The sequence below is a fragment of the Delphinus delphis genome, chromosome 4 (assembly GCF_949987515.2).
Source record: "Delphinus delphis chromosome 4, mDelDel1.2, whole genome shotgun sequence".
Taxonomy (NCBI): domain Eukaryota; kingdom Metazoa; phylum Chordata; class Mammalia; order Artiodactyla; family Delphinidae; genus Delphinus; species Delphinus delphis.
Window position 1 is genome coordinate 66780687 of NC_082686.1, and position 23999 is coordinate 66804685.

General features: G+C 34.6%; 1 protein-coding gene and 1 pseudogene across 5 annotated transcripts in view; both read left to right on the forward strand.

The window, feature by feature from the left end:
• Window positions 1–23999, forward strand: part of STXBP5L (syntaxin binding protein 5L) — a 360323-nt gene that overhangs the window by 290137 nt on the left and 46187 nt on the right. The window lies entirely within an intron of this gene.
• On the forward strand, window positions 16670–18534 carry LOC132424096 (actin-related protein 2/3 complex subunit 1A pseudogene; annotated as a pseudogene).

Consider the following 23999-nt stretch of genomic DNA (forward strand, 5'->3'; position numbering starts at 1 on the left):
GATCCTCTACATCCTACAAGACAAAGAAACCACAGTGAGACAGTAGGAGCACAATCGTGATAAATCCCATACCCACCAAGTGGTCAATCCACAAACTGGAAAATAATTATACCACAGAAGTTCTCCCACAGGAGTGAAAGTGTGAGCCCCACATCAGGCTCCCTAGCCTGGGGTTCTAGCAATGGAAGGAAGAGCCCACAGAGAATCTGGCTTTGAAGGGCAGTGGAGTTTGATCACAGGAATTCCACAGGACTGGGGGAGACAAAAACTCCACTCTTGGAGGCACACACAAGGGCTCGTGTGCACCAGGACCAGGAAAAAACGAAGATGCCTCATAAGAGCCTGGGGCAGACTTACCTGCTAGTATTGGGGGGGTCTCCTGTGGAGGTTGGGGGGGCAGCTGTGGCTCACTGCAAGGACAAAAACACTGGTGGAAACTCATTGGTGTGATCCCTCCTGGAGGCCATCATTTCCTCTCCAAGATCTGGCCCCACCCAACAGCCTGTAGGCTCCAGTGTGGGGACACCTCAGGCCAAACAACCTACAGGGCAGGAACTCAGCCCCACGCATCATCCAACAGGCAACTTAAAGTCTTCTGAGCACACAGCTGCCCGTAAAACACATCCCCTGACATGGCCCTGCCCTCCAGAGGAAAAAGACCCAACTCCAGCCGCCAGTGGGCAGGAAGCAGTCCCTCCCATCATGAAGCCTTCAGAAGCCTCTTAGACAGCCTCCTCCACCAGGGGGAAGACAACAGAAGCAAAAGAACTACAACCCCACAGCCTGCGGAATGGAAACCACAATCACAGAAAATTAGACAACATGAGACATCAGAGGAATATGTCCCAGATGAAGGAAGAAGATAAAACCCCAGAAGAACAGCTAAATGAAGTGGAGATAGACAATCTACCTGAAAAACAATTCAGAGTAATGATAGTAAATATGACCCAAGATCTCAGAAAAAGAATGGAGGCACAGATCAAAAAGATACAAGAAATGTTTAACAAAGACCTAGAAGAACTAAAGAACAAACAAACAGATGAATAATATCATAAGTGAAATACAAAATACACTGGAAGGAATCAATAGCAGAATAAGTGAGGCAGAAGAATGGATAAGTGAACTGGAAGACAGAATGGTGGAAATCACTGCTACAGAACAGAATAAAGAAAAAAGAATGAAAAGAAATGAAGACAGTCTAAGAGTCCTCTGGGACAATATAAAATGCACCAACATTCACTTTATAGGGGTCCCAGAAGGAGGAGAGAGAGAGAAAGGACCTGAGAAAACATTTGAAGAGATAATAGTTGAAAACTTCCCTAACATGGGAAAGGAAACAGTCACCCAAGTCTAGGAAGCACAGAGAGTCCCAGGCAGGATAAACCCAAGAAGGAACATGCAGAGACACACAGTAATCAAATTGAAAAAATTAAAGTCAAAGAAAAAATATTAAAAAGAACAAGAGAAAAATCAACAAATAATATACAAGGGAACTCCCATAAGGTTATCAGCTGATTTTTCAGCAGAAATTCTGCAGGCCAGAAGGGGTTGGCAAGATACATTTAAAGTGATGAAAGGGAAGAACCTACAACCAAGAATACGCTACCCAGCAAGGTTCTCATTCAGATTTGATGGAGAAGTCAAAAGCTTTACAGACAAGCAAAAGCTAAGAGAATTCAGCACTACCAGACCAGCTTTACAAAATATGCTAAAGGAACTTCTCTAGGTGGAAGAGAAAAGGCCACAACTAAAAACAAGAAAATTACAAAGGGAAAAGCTCTCTGGTAAAGGCCAACACACAGTAAAGGTAGGAAATCATCCACATACAAATACGAATTCAAAACCAGCAATTGTGAGAAGAGGAGAGTACAAATGCAGGATATTGGAAATGCATTTAAAATGAAAAGATCATCAACTTAAAACAATCTTCTTTATACATAGAGTGCTACATCAAAACCTCATGGTAACCACAAATGGAAAATCTACAAAGATACACAAAAAAGAAAAAGCAATCCAAACACAACATGAAAGATATTCATCAAATCACAAGAGAAGAGAACAAAACAGGAAGAAAAAAGACCTTCAAAAACAAATCCAAAACAATTAACAAAATGGAAATAAGAATATGTATATCAGTAATTATCTTAAACATAAACAGATTAAATGCCCCAACCAAAAGACAGAGTGGCTGAATGGATACAAAAACAAGACCCATATATGTGCTCTCTACAAGAGACCCACCCACTTCAGATCTAGGGACAAATACAGCCTGAAAGTGAGGGGATGGAAAAAGGTATTCCATGCAAATGGAAATCAAAAGAAAGCTGGAGTAACAATACTCATATCAGAGAAAATAGACTTTGAAATAAAGACTGTTACAAGAGAAAAAGAAAGACACTACATAATGATCAAGGAATAAATCCAAGAAGAAGATACAATTGTGAAGATTTATGCACCCAACATAGGAGCATCTCAATATATAAGGCAAACACTAACAGCCATAAAAGGAGAAATTCACAATAACAATGGGGGACTTTAACACTCCACTTTCCTCATTAGAAAGATTGACAGACAGAAGATCAGTAAGGAAACACAGGCCTTAAATGACACATTAGACCAGATGGACTTAATTGAGATTTATAGACCACTCCATCCAAAAGCAAGAGAATACACATTCTTCTCAAGCACACATGGAACATTCTGAAGGATAGATCACATGCTAGGCCACAAAGTGAGCCTCGGAAAATTTAAGAAAACTGAAATCATATCAAGCATATTTTCGAACCACAACACTATGAGATTAGAAATCAACTACAAGAAAAAAAAACTAAAAAAAACACAAATACTTGGAGGATAAACAATATGCTACTAAACAACCAATGGCTCACTGAAGAAATCAGAAAGGAAATAATACCTAGAGACAAATGAAAACAAAAGCACAATGATCTAAAACCTATGGGATGCAGCAAAAGCAGTTCTAAGAGGAAAGTTTATAGCAATATAGTCTTACCACAGGAAACAAGAAAATCTCAAATAAACAAGTTAACCTTACAACTAAAGCAACTAGAGAAACAAGAAACAACAAAACCCAAAGTTAGTAGAAGGAAAGAAATCATAAAGCTCAGAGAGGAAATAAATGAAATAGAGACAAAGAAAACAATAGCAAAGATCAATGAAACTAAAATCTGGTTCTTTGAAAAATTAAACAATATTGATAAACCTTTAGCCAGAATCATCAAGAAAAAAAGAGAGCGGGATCAAATCAATAAAATTAGGAATGAAAAAGGAAAAGTTACAATGGACACCACAGAAATACAAAGCATCATAAGAGACCACTACAATCAACTCTATGCCAACAACATGGACAACCTACAAGAAATGGACAAATTCTTAGAAAGGTACAACCTTCCAAGACTGAACCAGGAAGAAATTGAAAATATGAACAGACCAATCACAATTACTGAAATTGAAACTGTGATTTAAAAACTCCCAACAGGGCTTTCCTGGTGGTGTAGTGGTTGAGAGTCTGCCTGCCAATGCAGTGGACACGGGTTTGTGCCCCGGTCCGGGAAGATCCCACGTGCTGTGGAGCAGCTGGGCCCGTGAGCCATGGCCGCTGAGCCTGCACATCCAGAGCCTGTGCTCCGCAACGGGAGAGGCCACAACAGTGAGAGGCCCGCATACCGAAAAAAACAATAATAATAAATAAATAATAAAAACTCCCAACAAAAGTCCACAACCAGATGGCTTCACAGGTGAATTCTATCAAACATTTAGAGAAGAGGTAACACCTATCCTTCTGAAACTCTTCCAAAAAATTGCAGAGGAAGGAACACTACCAAACTCATTCTATGAGGCCACCATCACCCTGATACCAAAACCAGACAAAGATATCACACAAAAAAGAAAACTACAGATCAATATTGCTGATGAACATAGATGCAAAAATTCTCAACAAAGTACTAGCAAACCGAATCCAACAATACAATAAAAAGATCATACACCATGATCAAGTGGGATTTATCCCAGGGATGCAAAGATTCTTCAATATCTGCAAATCAATGTGATACACCACATCAACAGATTGAAGAATATAAGCCATATAATCATCTCAATAGATGCAGAAAAAGCTTTTCAAAAATTCAACACTGATTTATGGTAAAAGCTCTCCAGAAAGTGGGCACACAGGCAACATACCTCAACATAATAAAGGCCATATATGACAAACCTACAGATAACATCATACTCAATGGTGAAAAGCTGAAAGCATTTCCTCTAAGAACAGGAACAAGACAAGGATGTCCACTGTTGCCACTTTTATTAAACATAGTTTTGGAAGTCCTAGCCATGGCAGTCAGAGAAGAAAAAGAAATAAAAAGAATACAAATTGGAAAAGAAGTAAAACTGTCACTGTTTGCAGATGACATGATAGTATACATAGAAAATCCTAAAGATGCTACCAGAAAACTACTAGATCTCATCAATGAATTTGGTAGTTGCAGGATACAAAATTTATACACAGAAATCTGTTGCATTTCTATACACTAACAACGAAAGATCAGAAAGAGAAATTAAGGAAACAATCCCATTTACCATTGCATCAAAAAGAATAAAATAACTAGGAATAAACCTACCTAAGGAAGCAAAAGACTTGTACTCTGACAACTATAAGATGCTAATGAAAGAAATCAAAGATGACACAAACAGGATGAAAAGATATACCATGTTCTTGGATTGGAAGAATCAATATTGTCAAAATGACCATACTACAGCTTCAGTGCAATCTCTATCAAATTACCAATGGCATTTTTCACAGAACTAGAATTAAAAATTTCACAATTTGTATGGAGACACAAAAGACCATGAATAGCCAAAGCAATCTTGAGAAAGAAAAATGGAGCTGGAAGAATCAGGCTCCCTGACTTCAGACTATACTACAAAGCTACAGCCATCAAAACAGTATGGAACTGGCACAAAAACAGAAATATAGATCAGTGAAACAGATAGAAAGCCTAGAAATAAACCCAGCACCTATGGTCAATTAATCTATGACAAAGGAGGCAAGACTATACAATGGATAAAAGACAGTCTCTTCAATAAATTGTGCTGGGAAAACTGGACAGCTACATGTACAAGAATAAAATTGGAACATTCTTTAACACCACACACAAAAATAAACTCAAAATGGATTAAAGACCTATATATAAGGCCTGATACTATAAAACTCTTAGAGGAAAACAATTGAAGAACACTTTTTGACATAAATCACAGCAATATATTTTCAATCCATCTCCTAGCATAATGGAAATAAAAACAAAAATAAACAAATGGGAACTAATTAAAGTCAAAAGCTTTTGCACAGCAAAGGAAACCATAAACAAGATGAAAAGACAACCCTCAGAATGGGAGAAAATATTTGCAAACGAAGCAACTGACAAGGGATTAATCTCCAAAATCTAAAAACAGCTCATGCAGCTCAATACCAAAAAAACGAACACCCCAATAAAAAAATGGCCATAAGACCTAAATAGACATTTCTCCAAAGAAGACATTCAGATGGCCAAGAGGCACATAAAAAGATGCTCAACACTGCTAATTATTAGAGAAATGCAAATCAAATTACAATGAGATATTACTGCACACCAGTCAGAGCAGCCATCATTAAAAAGGCTACAAACAATAAATGCTGGAGAGGGTGTGGAGAAAAGGAAATCCTCCTACACTGTTGGTGGGAATGTAAATTGGTATAGCCACTATGGAGGACAGTATGGAGGTTCCTTTACAAACTAAAAATAGAGCTACCATATGACCCAGCAATCCCACTCCTGGGCATATACCTGGAGAAAACCATGGTTTGAAAGGATACATGCACCCCAATGTTCATTGCAGCACTGTTTACAATAGCCAAGGCATGGAAGCAACCTAAATGTCCATTGACAGATAAATGGATAAAGAAGCTGTGATACATTTATACAATGGAATGTTACTCAGCCATTAAAAAGAATGAAACAACGCCCTTTGCAGCAACGTGGATGGACCTGGAGCTTATCACAGTAAGTGAAGTAAGTCATACAGAGAAATACAATTATCATATGATACCACTTTTATGTGGAATCTAAAAAAATGATATAAATTTATTTACAAAACAGAAACAGACTCACAGAGTTGGAGGATGGACTTGTGGTTGCCGGGGTGGAGGAATGGGAGGGGATGGATTGGGAGTTTGAGATTGACATATACACACTACTATGTGTTGAACAGATGGCCAACGGGGACCTGCTATGTAGTGAAGGGAGCTCTGTTCAATATTCTATGGTGGCCTAGATGGGAAAGGAATTTGAAAAAGAATAAATACACGTACATGTATGGCTGAGTCATTTTGCTGTACACTGAGGCTGATGCATCATTGTTAATCAACTATACCCCAATATAAAATAAAAATTTTTTAAAAGAGCTGGAAAGGGCTTCCCTGGTGGCGCAGTGATTGAGAGTTCGCCTGCCAATGCAGGGGACACAGGTTCATGCCCCAGTCCAGGAAGATCCCACATGCTGCGGAGCAGCTAAGCCCATGAGCCATGGCCGCTGAGCCTGCGTGTCCGGAGCCTGTGATCGGCAACGGGAGAGGACACAAAAGTGAGAGGCCCGCGTACCGCAAAAAAAAAAAAAAAAAAAAAAAAGCTGGAAAAAAAAAACCCAAGCAATTATGACATCCAAGCAGAGAGAAGTTGCTAAATTATAAAGAGACAATGTTTTAACAAAAAAATTAAAAAGAACTTAGATATATTTTTCATGAAACATCAGAAACACTGTTTACCATTTAAGTTCCAGGAAAAACTGGTTTTGAAAGTAGTTTTTATAATTTATATAATCAAATTATCACAATCTGAATTTATTAAACCTTGTTTGCTAAAAACAGTAATCAACATTGGTATAGTACTTTAAAGTACTCAAGGTATTTTTCATGAGTATTATCATATTTAGTTCTATAGCAATCCTGTAAGGTTGGTATAGTTCTCATTTTATATGAGTGGAGAATTATGGCTAAGAAAAATAATTCTATAACTTGCCCAAGTTTATCGTGCTAGTACATGGCTTAGCTGGAACCAACCTAATCTTTAGACCTCAAGTTCCTCTCACTCCACAAATTACTTGACCTCCTTTTGTATGCTTTCAAAAAGGTGTGTTGAAGAACCTAGTTCTCTCTAGGAGTTTATAATTCAAGATAGACAAGAACAGAAATAAAGTTTCATAATCAGTTAACATTTGCTCATATGGAGCTTATCATATGACACTAACATTTGCTCATATGACACTAAGAAAAAGTCACTGATTCACTAACATCATTTAGATAGAAATGTAATACATATTTTCAGGTGGCAAGAAAGCTAGAGTCATGACATTAAAATTTTGTATGCTGGGGCAAATTCTAATAAATATACCTCTTTGCCTGGCTATATCATAACCACTTATAAAAAAATGGGGGGTGGGAAATGGCAACAAAATTAGAGGTGTATAGGTCTTTCAGGACTCCACCATGGCACGGTAACTCCAAAATATTTTTATGTGTGTGTTTTTTAACTACACTTGCACGTATATATATGTATATGTATATATGCATATATATGTATATTTATATATGTGTATATATATACACATACATACACACACACACACACACACACACACCCCAGGTGTTTTTGTCCTATCTTCGTTTCCAGCATAGGGAAGATAGAGACAAATGAAATTAATTAACTGACTGGTTGGAATATAGTAATGAATCAATAGATAGATAAACTTTACAAACATTTTAATCTAAACAACTTTTTATTTTAATTAGTGTTAGGTTTATTTATTTTATAGAAGATGTCTAGGATACATAGGTATCTTCTATGTCAGGAAGATTGTATTGCTTAGTGCAAAGGGCATAGCTTTGGAGTCTTAGAAATTTGACCTTACCCTACCTCTTTCTACCATTATAACTTTAGCCAAGTTTCTTAATCTTAACTGTGTGCTAGTGACCAGAACAGAGATTCTCAATAATATACAATAGTGGTTATATTATAAAAGCAATGATGAACTCCCATGGCCTAAAGAGACTAAACGTGTTCTCCTTGACCATTCTAAATTTCCAATTAATAGTTGTAGCTTAGCCTTAAAGTAGAAATCCTTCATGGGAAATCAAAAAGTCAATCCAGTTGTTTCTAATCAACAAACAGCTTATCAAAGATTTGAGTTAGAAACTTCTAACCTAGCTTTTTATGATATTTCCCATTAAAGTAGTAGCCATATTCAGACTGATTGAGGGTTCATCTCTGTTGCTAAAATTTTGATTCAAATGTGGAACCAAGGATCTGAATAAAAAATTATTTGAAGCCAATACGACATTCCTCTGATAAGCCAGGCTGCACTAATTATTTACTTTAAATTGAATCAGGACTTAGGAAAAAGGCATATGAATATACAGGCAACGATACAGTCAAGATATACTGAAGCCTCCTAGGCAAAACCCTGTTGTAATACCTGAACTTCTGTTTATATTTAGGGCTGAGCATATGACCCCATTCTGGCATAAGCTATGGTAAACCATCACAGTACCATGTCTCATTACTGTAAATGAACCTGAATTTGGGAGGCAGATAATCTAGGAGTAGAGATGAATAGTTTTGCAAAGGTTTATAATCTGGTCCTATTGTAGCGCTTGGCTGTCACCAAATCTTTAGGCCTGAATTTATAAATATTAATATGTATTTTGCCATCAGCTAATCCTTTTACTCATTTGCATCATCTTTGGTCTCTTATGACATCCTACCTAACAATTTCTAGGTGATTCATAAGGTGATAGATATGGTTAGGTAAGTGAATAAAACTATCTGTGGGGATGCTTCAAATTTTTTAAAACTCAGATTTAGTGGCATGTAATTTACATTAGAATAAAATTCACCTTTTTAAATGTACAGTTATTCATTTTCTTTCCTTTGTTTTTATTTTCAAAAATGTAAGCCACAACATGTTAAGGTAGCAAGAATTTCCTGACAATTTTCCCAGAATCTAACAGGACTAGGATAATAAGAAATCAAACTGTTCTAATACTTGCTGCAGCAATATTCCCTGCCCCGCAGCTGGATTACAGTATGGTACTGTTTTCTGTATTACTGTCTGTGAGCCAAGACAGGCAGCTTTTCAAGGTGTTGAGGGATTGTGCAGAGGAAAGAAATAATGGTACCATATGCAACTGGAGGCATTATCAAACGTGCTGTATTTAATACTAGACACTAGATTGCAAAAAGGACATGTTGTCTGGGTAAGTCATTTTTGATACAGAATACCACAGAATGACAAGCTTTCTTGCCAACTAAGTTTAATAATGAATATAATACCTAATATTATTTACCACACCATGTTAAGTACTTTACACATATTTCTTTAATACTGACAAGATCCCTTTGAAGTAGGGACTAATTATCAAACCCATTCTACAAAGGAAGAGAAACAGTCATCCTGAGATTTAAGTAACTACCAGACCAGGGTCACTCAGCTGGCAAATGTTTGAGTTATGGTTTGACTTCAGCTATGGTTTTGATCACTGGGCTTCATTTCGCCAGACCCTAGGAAACTCACCTTGGAGAAAAGCAGAAGTCTTTGTGGAGCTTTACAGAAGGGAAAAAACATATCTATTCTCTTCTAATAGGAGCATTACTATCCTTGTAACTATCAACTTCTCTTCCTCTTTAGAAAATGGAAGATCAAAGACAGATACGAAAAAAATTGCTCAAAAGGAACTAAAAAAGTACCTGTTAACTTTATATATATATATATATATAATCATAATCACCTTAAAATGCTCAGCAGCATAATATCTATATCAAACTTAACAACTAAGGACAACATGGCATCTCTTTAATGGAAAATCTGAGATGCATCACAGGATGTACTTTTTTGTGGAAGGGTCTTGAGTGAAAGTCCCATAGGTTGGTTAAAGTTTATAAAACAGTAAAACATGATTTCTCAAAATGTGATCTATCTGCCAACCTCTTTTATTAGTATTGCCTGCAACACTTATTAAAATACAGATTCCTGCTGACCAAATGAGAGTACCTAGATGGCCCGTAATGCTTTAAGAACTGGCATATGAGAGCAAAAATGAGTTACTTCTTTTTTTTTTTTTTAATTGTGCCAGAGGTTAGAACTGGAACAAACTAGTAAATGGTAAAGGAAAGTAGTTTGAGCTCAAATGGAAGGAAATTTTGTAGCAATTATAGCAACCCAAAATTGGATTTTTTTATACTTTGAAGGTTTCTATCACAAACAGGTATGATGTCAAGAATGTTGTAAGAGAATACTTATATTGAGTAGGATATTGGACTATGTAACCTTAAAGATTCCTTTGAGCCAGGATTCTCCACCTCTCTTAGTGCAGTGTGCTAAGACAATGAGTAATGTGAAGTTTCTATTTCCCATTTTCTCCTCTTTGGCTAACAATATGAAATGATAGTGGTATGTATGCTTTTGCTAGGTAACAGTAAAAATGAAGAAATTCAGAGAGCTGCATTCCCAAGGGCACATTGCACAGGTTAATATGTACTGTTTTCATTCAGTTTATTTCCAGGACTACTTGCCTCTTATTCCCTCTTGCCTTACTCATCTTCCAACCCAAATTCCTCAAATGTTAATGTGTAACATATTCTTGTACCACTTGAAACATGCTTTCTGTCTGTTTAGGCCTCTTCAGAATAACCCTTCACCCCTACCTTCCGACTTTACTGTTTTTTTTTTAAACTTTCATTCAGCAAACACTTATTGTACATCTATTCTATGCCAATAATTAATTAGGTATTGGGAATATAATCCCCATCCCTAGAGAACGCAAAGTTTCAGTATTTTAGTCGATAGTAGACAGAGTAAAAAAAAATCAAGTATAATAAAATGTGTTATAAAAGATGTGTACAAGGTGCTATGAAAGTTAAGATAATGGCACCAAATGAAGCCTTAAGGCTGAGGCTGCCTTCGAGGAGGTGGTGATTTTTCAGCTGTCTTAAAGGATGAGTATGAGTTTACTAGTAGCTGGACAAGTGAAGATTTTTCTGTGCATAAATAACAGACACCTGTTATTAACATTGTTATTAAAGAAGTTTGTCAATCAATCCCACCATCTAATTGCTCCCTTTTCCTCCCCCATTTATACAATTGAGGTTGGGGTTTGTTACGGGCCCCCAATTTTTAGGTAGGAAGCAGTCTACAGGAAGCCAAGAAGGTTGGTGGTGAAGTGGAAGGGGTATCCCAAAAAGTGGAGATTTGAGAGCCAGAGTAAATTAGATACTAGACTAATAGAAAGGAACTGTTTGACTTCTTTCTGAAAGCATCTTTATAATCCATTTTTGAATTTATACTATATAGATATATTGAAATACCCTATTTAAAAACAAAATAGAAACAAAAAGAAATTCTGAAACAAATCCTTACATTATAAAGAATTAGTTCCTATTTTAAAAATTAAGTGAAAGATTTAAAATAGTAACATCCCACTTCCTCAGTCTATCTGAATTGTGAATCAATTTACAAAATATACTTTATTTGCAACCTGTTCTGGCATAATTATTACATATATTTATTTAGTTTGACATATTTTTATATAAATACAATCTTTTTGTTGTGCTGCTGATTCTAAACCCAAATTGCTCAAATTTGATTTGATTTCTCCTTAATAGAATTATTTAATATCTTTTTTATAGAGACAACTGCCTGTTGCTATTATTTTTATTAGAATGATAATGCTTAGATTTCCTTTAATAAGTAGTTTAGCATGGCATATTGTAGTCAGCAAGCTACAGCCCACAGGCCAAATCCAGTTTGCAACCTATTTTGGTATGACTTGTGAATTAAGAATGGGTTTTTTAAATGGTTGGAAAAAAATCAAAAGATGAGTAATATTTCATGACACACAAAAAGTATATTTAGGTTTCTATTATATTTAGGTTTTATAAAATATATTCCAATAATTCCAGCTGAAATATTAGAGATACTATCAAACATGTTATTTGACAGATGGGAAGATTAAGCTGAAAATTGATGAAGGAATTTTTATAAAATTTTTTCAAAGTTTTTTAATTAGGTGGTAACAATTCAGAAATTTGTGACTCATGTTTTCTGATTTTAAATTGAGTATTCTTTCTACTGTATCATACTGCATCTTTATTTTAAAATATCTTTCCTAATTGTAAAGAAAATCACTCATTAGAAGGTATAAATTAATTGATAGTATCAATTTGAGTCTTAATAAAGTATTAACTGACAGAAAATATTTCTAACATGATTTCCCCTAATGCAATTTCTTTCTATTATAACATTCCAGTTAAATATTTTATGAGATGCCCAATGTAAAATTTTTATTAACAGATAATGAGGCAAATTTTCAATAAATTGTAGGAGTTTTCTTGGTTTATTCAAACATTTTATGACAGCTTGATTTATAATAATATAATTAAATTTATTTTCAAATATTTTTTATTTAAGATTTTTTTATCTATTGAATTTAACATTGTAGTATTCAATATATAAGTCATTTCACCTGCCATAGGTATGGTAAAGTTTCCTTCACTATATCATACACATCTATAATAGAATTTTCTTTCTATTTCAAAAAATGCTTACAGAGTTAATCAGTTTTCCCCCTTACCATTGTTATTTATGATCTGAACTTATACATTTGTTGCAGTACTTCTTTATCTATCAGATTTATCTGGAATTGATTTTTGGTTCTTTCCAAAATAAGAAATCACTTCTCATGCTACATGTGAAAAAAACTATGCAAAGATGCACTTAATTATTTACTGTAATAACAATTGCTTTTCTCATGTTTCTGTTTGCGTATTATTTATTCCTGAATGACAACAAACTAACACTGAACAATATTTCTGCTTCCATAATGCTCACTAAATGTAACGTTCACAATACTTATACTGTAAAACATACTGTTCCCTCACACTCCTCTTTAATTTTATATAATTAACAACTGCCTTTTTCCTTTTTCTGTTGTTTCAGTTAAAGGATCAAGAAAGTTAAGTCTGCCAACAGATCTTAAGGCTGATCTTGGTACGGTAGGCAAAAGCCAACAATTTTAAGTTTTCTTACATTCATTTGGCTGAACATTTTAACCAACCAGTCCATGAATAACAAGTTTCCTAGATGGCAGTGTTTAATGGCTTTCCAAAAAGCCTTTCTTAAAAATCACCATACAGTTCTGTTGGCAGCATTCAACATTTTGTTTGTTAATCATTTTACAAAATTATGTTTCATAAATCATTACACACCAAGGTATATAGTGTTTTCGGGTTTTTGTTTTTTATCATGAGAATGGTTTTAAACATTAACTAGTCATGCATATGGACCCTTGTGACTGTAACCATGTAAATGAACATCACTTTTTCTGGAACTGTTTTTCCCATTTTGTATATTAATATCATTTAGAATTAATGCTATTTAACAACAACAACAACAAAGTCCGATACATAAAAGAATAGAGTTCTCTCCATTTAAGAAAGTTATAGAAGATTTTATTCACTTTTAGTTTATTTTTTGTGGTGGTTAAGGGCTTATTCATAATTCTAGCTCTGAAATAAATAGGCTTTCATAAATTTTTCTTTCAGAACTTTTATCTGCTTGTGCCAAGAGTTTTTTTTTCTGAAATTTAATTGAATTACTTTTATTTTCATCTCCTTTATTCTGACTTAAAGTCATAGCATTAAATCCTACTAATGTCATGGTTGAAATAAGAAAAGTACAATAATTAGTCTTTGCATTATTTTTTAGTGTACAAAGCTGTTTCACATACATTATTTTATTTGACTTTCTTAGCAACTCTTTAAGATAGTTATTATTGTTCCCAGTCTTTTTTTTCAGAGTAGAAACTGAGGTTATATTGTTAATAAATTGTAGAATTAAGATTTTAACCTAGATCACAGAACATAATACCCAAAGTTTATGGAGCATATTCACATACCTCATCTCATTGTATCTAAATTAAATAACTTTTAGTCAAATAGTTTGTTACATTCAAAATCTGATTACATATCATCTTAGACGAATTTGATTAAATTGGACAATTATGTTATTGTATTTTTAAATGCAAAGCACTAACATATTTAGTATTATTATTAGTTTAATATTAACAAAATTGTTATGAAGTTAATTAGTATTTTGCCAATGTAATTGATGTCAGAGGAAGAATCAACATTCTAGTTCCATTTATTGACCTGCTACTACATGTCAGACATTATGCTACATAATTTGTACAAATTATCCGAGATAGATCAGTAATATTGTTCCCACTTTACAAATAAATTAAGGCTATGAAAAATTCAAATTTGTCTAAGGTCATACAACTATAGCAAAACTGAATTTAAATCAGGTATATATCATTGCAAAACTTATAATCTTATAATTACCTATCATTTTGTATAGCATGTACTGTGACAAATGTCAAATGAAGACTAAAGAATGAGAATGCTTTTCTCTAGAAAAATATGCATTCTGATATTCACATAATTTCCACATATCATAATTTCTTTCCTAGAATGTTGAACAGGAATAATAAAAAAAAATAGAAGATTCTCAGCCCACTTCCATATTTATTGGAAGTAGCAAAGAAAGCTCTTAGTTTTAATTCTAATCTGGAGGTCAGTTAGGCATGATTGTTATTAATAAACATATTAATAAACAATTCCTAAAACTGTCAGTCGCCAATTTTCTCCTTCCCAGTTGTTTCATTCTATTTTTACACATACTTTAGACAAAGATGATTATGAAAACTCACATATATAAAAGATAAAATAGTCAAGTGCTTATCACTTTACTAAAGGATTTTTTGCAATTAAAAGTATTCACAATAAAATTTCATTAAATCCCTATTTCTAACTATGTTGTCAATGTAATTTCATTTTTAAAACTTGTTTCCCACAAATCTCCAGGAAAAAAATTGTAAGGATTCTGAAAGAGGATAAATGTCTTTATGTATGTAAATTCTTCCAATGTAAAACTTTGCTGTAAAATATATCCTGGGTTGCTTGTAACATGGTTTCAGGAAGAATATTCTCCAGTGGTGTATAACCCTTTAGTGAAGGAGGAAAATGTGTAAGAAGCTATTGTAGTACACCAAATAAGGACCAAAGTAGGATAACAACAGTGAAAATGAAGAGGCGTTACCATGGGAGACTTTACAACTGGGATTGGGAACAGTGAGGGAACAGGACTGGTAAGGCATAAGGAAATAGGGGGAGTCAAGGATGACTACAGAGTGCAGAAAATGGAGAATACCATTCTCATGGAGAATACCTGGTTTGAGAGGAAAGGAAAATGAGTTTGAGTTGCTCAGGGACATTCATGTTAACCACTCAGTGAGCAATTAGAAATGTAGGACTGTTTACCATATAGCACAGGGAACAATATTCAAAATCTTACAATAACCTATAATGAAAAATAATCTGAAAAAAATATATGTATATATCATTTTGCTGTACACCTAAAACTAACACAAATTGTAAGTCAACTATACTTCAATTAAAAAAATAAGGAAAAAAAAGAAATGTAGGGCTAGAGTGTAGAGGGGAAATCTCAAGCCCAAAGTAATAGATAACAGTCATCTGTGTAAAGGTATTAATGACTGTGTATATGAGCTGTTCACTGAAGACAAAGGAAAGATGACAACGTGTTGGAGAGCTTTGGGTACTAATGTAATAACTTCTTTGTTACAAAAATCCTTATCTGGAGTGGCAGTATAACAGTAAAAGTAAAATAATAGTAATAACAGTAAAAACCTCATACGTTGGACAGTTATGCAATTAGAACCCTCAAGTTGTTAGCCTTTTATGAAGTAGTTACCAGAATCATGGTAAATTGCTTTATTCCCTAACATTTTAACATTCAGTGAAAAACTATCTTGTTTCTCAATTTTTAACAAAAAATACAGACATTTCTCTTTCTTAATAAAGACTTTGAATTAATGACCTAAAAATGAATTGATAATTCAAACCCTGAATGCACATAATCCAGGGGCTGGCACAACGTTATGAATATAGTGTTATATATGCATTATAGAATACTGTAAATGAAACACAGGCCCCCGTGAACCCTTAAAAATATCTACTACAGGATGGCCTCCAGCCAATGAAAAGATGCGTGGAGAGGCCATGGTCAAAGGACAAGTAGTGATAATTTAATTTATTTAATTGTAAAACTAAAGTTAAATGACAGTGGCAAATATTATTATAAAATAAAATGTAAACATAAAATCCATAATGATATAGAAATACCTTAACTTTTATTTTTTCGAGAGGGAAAAGAGAGGTTAAAGTTGCTAACAAGAGTTAGTATTTCTATAGCTAAGTGTGGTGGTTAATCGGTGATGAACTGAGAGCAAAGATAAGCAGAGGAAGAGGAATTATACTTAATTTCACCTTTCACAAGGGGAAATAAATTGACATTATGCATATATAGCAATTCAAGAAGAATTAAAATTATATCTTCAAGATAACCACTAAAAAAATTAATACCCCAAATAAATCAGGCAAAGGATAATACATATAAAAAAGAAAATAAGAAAATACAGGCCATATAGTGAAAGAAGCTACAGAAACTAGAGAAGGAAAAAGAAGAAGGAAGAGGAAGAAGGGGGGAAGAGGAGGAGGAGAAGGAAGAGGAAGATGAAATAATCTACATAAAACTTGCAGAATGGAACACAGCCTGTTCCTGTTGACTGACCAGAGTCTTCAAATTCTACACTCTGAGCCTGTCAGGACTGCCCTGACCCCAGCTTTCTAACCTTTAAAAACACCAAAAATATTGTCCCTGAAACAATTTTTACTGGAGCCAGTTGCCGTGCCATACTCAGATTGCCCTTAGCCACAATACCCACAAAGTTCCCACCTCTAAGAGGAATGGGAGCCAGTGGGTGAAACCTCATGCACTCCAGGAGCACAGTGGAGACATCACAGGTAGGGATAGAGCTCTCGAGCATGATCACACTGTCCTTTGCAGGAGTTGGAAAGATGGGGTTTGGACGCTAACCCTGGTAACCTTGAGAATTAATCATGCAGCCACTTTTGTGAAGTGGTCCCCTCTAAAGAACAAATTTGCTGTGGAGAGTGAAAAACAATTCATTTCTGTCTGTCACTTGGATATAAAAATGACGAGTGGGTAAGCAAGCACATTAAAAAGCCAGTTCATTCACTGTCCTTAGTTTGGACCGGTATCTCCGTGTTTTGCTGACAGCAGGATCATGTGACTTCAAATGCAGAGTGCTTCTACATACAATTAAAAAGTGGATGAAAAGCCAACCAGCATGCCATGGAGCAGCAAGATGCATTTTGGTTAACTGATGTCACAGTTTGGTGGCACTGGAGGCTGGGTCCCTGGTTCAACTTCTCTACCACTGGGAGCCTGAGTAAGCACCACATGCAGTCCTGATGTCTCAAATAGTGTTCAGGTTGCAATCTGAAAACAGAGTTCCTGTCACTCCTGAGTGTATTATTTGTCTCAGAGAACAGTGGTGTTGTAGCTCCTGGCCAAGAATGCTGCCCAGTGCTTTTTAACTAAGATGACCATGGCTGCTTGACCTTAGTCTCCAAACTAGACTTTCCAAAACACAGCATGCAGCACATGTTAGCCATGGAACACTTCCACAACATAGACAAGAGTCACAATCAAGGACCATAATACAGCCTCAGAGATGGTACACCAGAATAGCATCACTCAAGTACCTATTTGCAAGATAGACAAGCAAGATGATCAGAAATTTTGCCCTATAGGAATCAATGGAGCCATGATGATTTGGGATTTCAAGACCTTAGAGTCCTCCACCCAGGGCCTTCAACTAATATGAAGCTGAGTGAACCTCTATGATCTAGCATGACAGACTACAACTGACTGCAGCTCTGTTTGTAACTTGCAAGATGGTGAGGAAAGCCAACCACAAGGAAACACTAAAAATGCATATGCCGATATCATTTGAGTGTTGTTTGAATATAACTGGTGAAAATGTTGGATTTTTAAACAGTCTTTTAAAGTTTTTAATCTATTTTTTTGTACGTTTGGTTTTTGGCTGTTTCATTCCATTCTAGACCAAAGCTTCTCTTTAAGCAGTTCATTATGGAAAATTGTCACATTAACTTAAGAAGGGGGTTAGTATGTAAATTGTCTCCCAGAAAATTAAGTAAAAATACTAAATGTGTTTTTTTAAATGACAGAACTATAATGAAATGTCTCTGTCAATAGACATAAAAAGTGAATTACTTTACTTACAAGAAAAAGGCTTTCAGCATGTATAGCAAAACAAAATTCACAAGAGAGACATCTAAAGCAAAGTGATTCAAAGGCTAGTAGTAGGACATATAAGACAACTACTAGCAAAAATAAAACAGGAATTATGATGTTAATATCAGCTGAGTTCAAGGCAAAATACATTAAATTAGAAAAGTGCTGATATTTATAGTGCAGAAATGTACCATCTACAATGAAACTTTACAAATTTTAATAAACCAAATAATGTAGGATAATAATTACATTTCTTACAATTCTTGATGTACAAGAAACATTAAACAGAAATGTGATAACCATAAGAGATTCTAACATAATTTAATGACAACTCAAGGAGGCAAAAAGTAAGAAAAACCATATGGGAACAAAGAAACATAATTTACTTGGAAGATTTATTTAATATATCCTGAGCTTTATACCTTGAAAATGTGTTATAATTTCAAGTGCCCACTGAAAAACTTATAAAAGTTAAACCAATGTTAAAACCACAAAGAAGACCTTAATATGTAAAAGTAGAATCTTACAAACCACATTTTTAAATCAAATTAATGACCTAAGAAATTAAAACAAAAAAATAGAGAAAACAACAACAACCCCTACCACCTGCATGATTTTAAAACCCTCAAACAATTCTTGGGCCTGGTTTCTGACTTACTAGGTGAGTAGCTAGCTCTTTTTTCTTTTTCTTTTTTTTTTTTTTTTTTTTGGCCGTGCCGTGCATTTTACAGGATCTCAGTTCCCTGACCAAGGATCGAACCCAGGCCCACAGCAGTGAAAGCACCAAGTCATGACCACTGGACCGACAGGATTTCCCACTAGCTTTTTTTTCATAGCTCCTGCAATATCATGGATCAAGAACTCTGAAAATTATAGACTTAAAGATCTGGAAACTAGTGGAAAGCAACTATAAAACTACTTACCCAGAGTAGAGAACAAAGAAGGGGGAGCTGGAGAAAAAATTCCAGACTACATAAAAAAAAATCTCGTGCTAAAAGAGACAAAAGTTAAGTACTACAATAGTTCATTCTATATGAAATTAATTTTATTAAAAGAATAAAAAAGACTTATTTTAAAGACTTTTAGGATACTCAAAGGGAGCAATGAAACAATTTTTTAGAAGATTATGAAGCTAAAACAAGCACAAATGAAAAAGCCAATTAAGAATTGGATAACAATGGATGAACAAATAGAGACTATTAATAAAGAAATAGAAATTATAAAAAGGAACTAAGTAGAAATTCTGGAGCTAAAAATTACAAAGGCTAAAGTGAAAAATTCACCAGAAAGGTTTAACAGCAGATTTGAGCTGGCAGAAGAAAGTGGCCAATTGAAATTATCAACTCAGAGGAGCAAAAAAATATGAAAGAAAATGAACAAAGGTTCAGTGACTTGTGAGACACCATTGAGTATGCCAGTATATTATGGGAGTACCAGAAGAGAAGGAGAAAAAAGGGAAGAAAGAATATTTGAGGAAATGGCTGAAAACATCCCAAACTTGAGGAAAGATGTGAATCTCTACAGCCAAGAAAGTCAATGAGCTCCAAATGTGAAAAACTCAAAGAGACCCACACTGGGACACATTACAATCAAACTTTACACAGAGAATCTTAAAAGCAGCAAGAGAGAAGCGACTCATCATGTATAAGGGCTCCTCAATAAGATTAAAAGCCAGTTGCACATCAGAAACCATAAAAGCCAAAATGCAGTAAAATGACATATTTAAAGTGCTGAAAGAAAAGAAAAATGTCGACAAAGAATTCTATAACTGGCAAAATTTTCCTTCAAAACTGAAAGAGAAATTAAGACATTCCCAGATAAACAAAAGCAAAGAGAGTTTATCACTAGTAGACCCCCCCCCCCCCACACACACACACACACGAAATACTAACGGGAGTCTGCCGGCTGAAGTGAAAAGACACTAGACAGTAACTTGAAGCCATTTAAGGAAATAAAGAACACTGGTAAAGGTAACTAAATAGGCAGATACAAAAGCCAGTATTATTATATTTTTCTTAACCCCTCTATTTTGTTTCCTACATGACTTAAGAGACAAATGTATAAAACTGTTATAAATCTTTTTTAATGGGCATGCAATGTATAAAGATACTAAGGCAACAACAACATAAGGGGAGGTGAGGGAGCTCTATAAGAGCTGAGTTTTGTATGCTATTGAAGCTAAGTTGGTATCAATTCAAAATAGATTGTTATAAATTTATGATGTTAATTATAATCACCAGAATAACCATTTGAAAATAACTAAAAAATACACAGAAAAGGAAATGTGGAGGGATAAAAAAGGTATATTAGAAAAAAAAATGAATCAAAAAAGAAGGCAGTATTGGAGCAATTCAGAAAGATATTTTTTGAAAACAAATATAAAAATGGCAGAAGTGCTTCTTTATTAGTAATTATTTTTTTAAAGTAATTACTTTAAATGGATTAAACTCACCATTTAAAAGTCAAATTGGCAGACTAAAAAGTATATAAGATCCAACTATACAAAAGACTCATTTTAGATTAAAAAAACAAATATATTAAAATTAAAATGATAGAAAATGATATTCTATGCAAATAGTAAACAAAGCTTGGGTGGCAATATTAATACTAACAGACAAAGTAGACTTTAAGTCAAAAACTAACAAAGAAGGACATTATATATTGATAAAGGCATCAATTCAGTGAGAAGATAAAACAATTGTAAATAAATATGCACCAAATAGCAGAGTCCCAAATATATGAATCAAACATTAACAGAATTGAAGGGAGAATTAGACAATTCTACAATAATAGTTGGAGAATTCAATAGGCTGCTTTCAATGAGGATAGAAAATTTACACAGGTGATCAAAAAAGAGGATGTGAATAACACTGTAAACCAATTAGTCCTAATAGACATATATAAAGTACTCTACACAATAATAGTAGAAGACATATTCTTCTCAAGGGCTCATGGAACACTGTCCAGGACAGGACATATTTTAGGCCACAAAACAAGACTCAGTAAATTTAAGAAGATTAAAATCATACAAAGTTTTCTCTTTAACCACAATGGAAAGAAACTAGAAGTCAGAAATAAAGCTGGAAGGCTTCCCTGGTGGCGCAGTGGTTGAGAATCTGCCTGCCAATGCAGGGGACACGGGTTCGAGCCCTGGTCTGGGAAGATCCCACATGCCACGGAGCAACTAGGCCTGTGAGCCACAACTACTGAGCCTGCACATCTGGAGCCTGTGCTCCGCAACGAGAGGCCGCGACAGTGAGGCCTGCGCACCGTGATGAAGAGTGGCTCCCGCTTGCCGCAACTAGAGAAAGCCCTTGCACAGAAACGAAGACCCAACACAGCCAAAAATAAATTAATTAATTAATTTTTAAAAAGGAAAAGAAAAGAAAGCTGGAAAATTCATAAAACTTGGAAATTAAATAGAACACTCTTAAACAACTAATGGATCAAAGAGGAAATTAAAAGGGAAATTGGAGATACTTTGAGACGAATGAAAACAAACAACTAAATCTATAGGTTACACCGTAGACACATCTCAGAGGAAAATTATAGTTATAAATGCCTATATTAAAAAGAAGAAGGCTCCTATTTACAATAGCCAGGACATGGAAGCAACCTCAGTGTCCATCGACAGATGAATGGATAAAGAAGATGCGGCACATATATACAATGGAATATTACTCAGCCATAAAAAGAAACAAAATTGAGTTATTTGTAGTGAGGTGGATAGACCTAGAGTCTGTCATACAGAGTGAAGTAAGTCAGAAAGAGAAAAACAAATACCGTATGCTAATACATATATATGGAATCTAAAAAAAAAAAAATGGTTATGAAGAACCTAGGGGCAGGACAGGAATAAAGATGCAGACGTAGAGAATGGACTTGAGGACATGGGGAGGGGGAAGGGTAAGCTGGGATGAAGTGAGAGAGTGGCATGGACTTATATATACTACTAAATGTAAAATAGATAGCTAGGGGGAAGCAGCTGTATAGCACAGGGAGATCAGCTCAGTGCTCTGTGACCACCTAGAGGGGTGGGATAGGGAGGGTGGGAGGGATACACAAGAGGGAGGAGATATGGGGATATATGTATATGTATAACTGATTCACTTTGTTATAAAGCAGAAACTAACACACCATTGTAAAGCAATTTTACTCCAATAAAGATGTTAAAAAGAAAAAAGAAGAAAGCTCTCAGAACAATAATCCAACTCTACACCTTAACAAACTAGAAAAGATCAGCCAATTAAACCCAAAGCTAGCAGAGTAAGAAAAAAAATAAAGATGAAAGAAAATAAAATAGATAATGGAAAATCAATAATCAAGCCATAAGTTGACTCTGAAAAGATCAACAAATTGACAAACCCTCACCTAGACTAAGAAAAAAAAAGAGAATACAAACAGTTATAATCAGGAATAAAAGTGGGTACATTACTATCAACCTTACAGAAGTTAGAGGATTATAAGAGAATACTATGAACAACTGTATGCCAACATTAGATAATCTAGATGAAATAGGCAAATTCCTAGAAATACATGAATTACCAAAACTGACTTAAGAAGAAAGAAAATCTGAGCTTAGCTATTCAATGTCAAGTAAGGACATTGAATCAGTACTCAGAAACCTCCTGACAAAGAAAAGTCCAGGATGAGATGGCTTCACTGGTGAATTCTACCAAATATGTAAAGAAGAATTAACACGTATCCTTATCAAACTCTTGCAAAAAAATAGAAGAGGGAACCTTTCCTAATGCATTCTATGAACCAGCATTACTCTGATTACAAACCTAGACAAAGAACACCCAAGATAATAAAATTAAAGACCAATATCCCTTATGAATATACATGCAAATATTCTCAAAGTATTAGCAAACAAAATCCAACAGCATATTAAAAGGATTATATACCATAATCAAGTGAGATTTATCTCAGAAATACAAGAGTGGTTCAACAGAAGAAAATTAAAAAGGTAAAAAAACCACACTAACAGAATGAAGGAAAAATCCCACACATGATCATCTCAATTGGTGCAGAAAAAGGATTTGACAAAATTGAATACCGTTTCATGATTCAAAAAAAAAAAACCACACAAAACAAAAAAATTCAGAAAACTAGAAATAGAAGGGAACGTCCTTAAACTGATAAAAGTCATTCATGATAAGCCCACAGTCATTCTACTCAAGGGTGAAAGACTGAAAACTTTCTTCATTAAGATCAAGAACAAGACAAGGATGCCTTTGTTTACCACTTCTATTTTGTACTGGAAGTTCTAGCCAGAGATATTAAGCAAAATAAATAAGTAAAGAGCATCCAAATTAATAAAGAAGTAAAACTATCCCTGTGGCAGATGGCATGATCCTCTATACAGAAAATCCCAAAGAATCCACAAAAGAACTAGAACTAATAATTTAGCAAAGTTGCAGCGTATAAGATAAACACACAGAAATCAGCTGCATTTCTATACATCAGCAATGAAAATTTTGAAAAAGAAATTTTAAAAAATTCCATTTGTAAGTCTCCCAAATAATAAAATACCTAGAAATAAATTTAACCAAGGAGATGTAAAACTTGTACACTGAAAACTACAAAACATTGCTAAAAGAAATTAAAGAAGACCTATGTAAGTGAAAATACATCCCTTGTTCATGAATTGAAATGCTTAATATTGTTTAAGTCATACCCAAAACAATCTAACA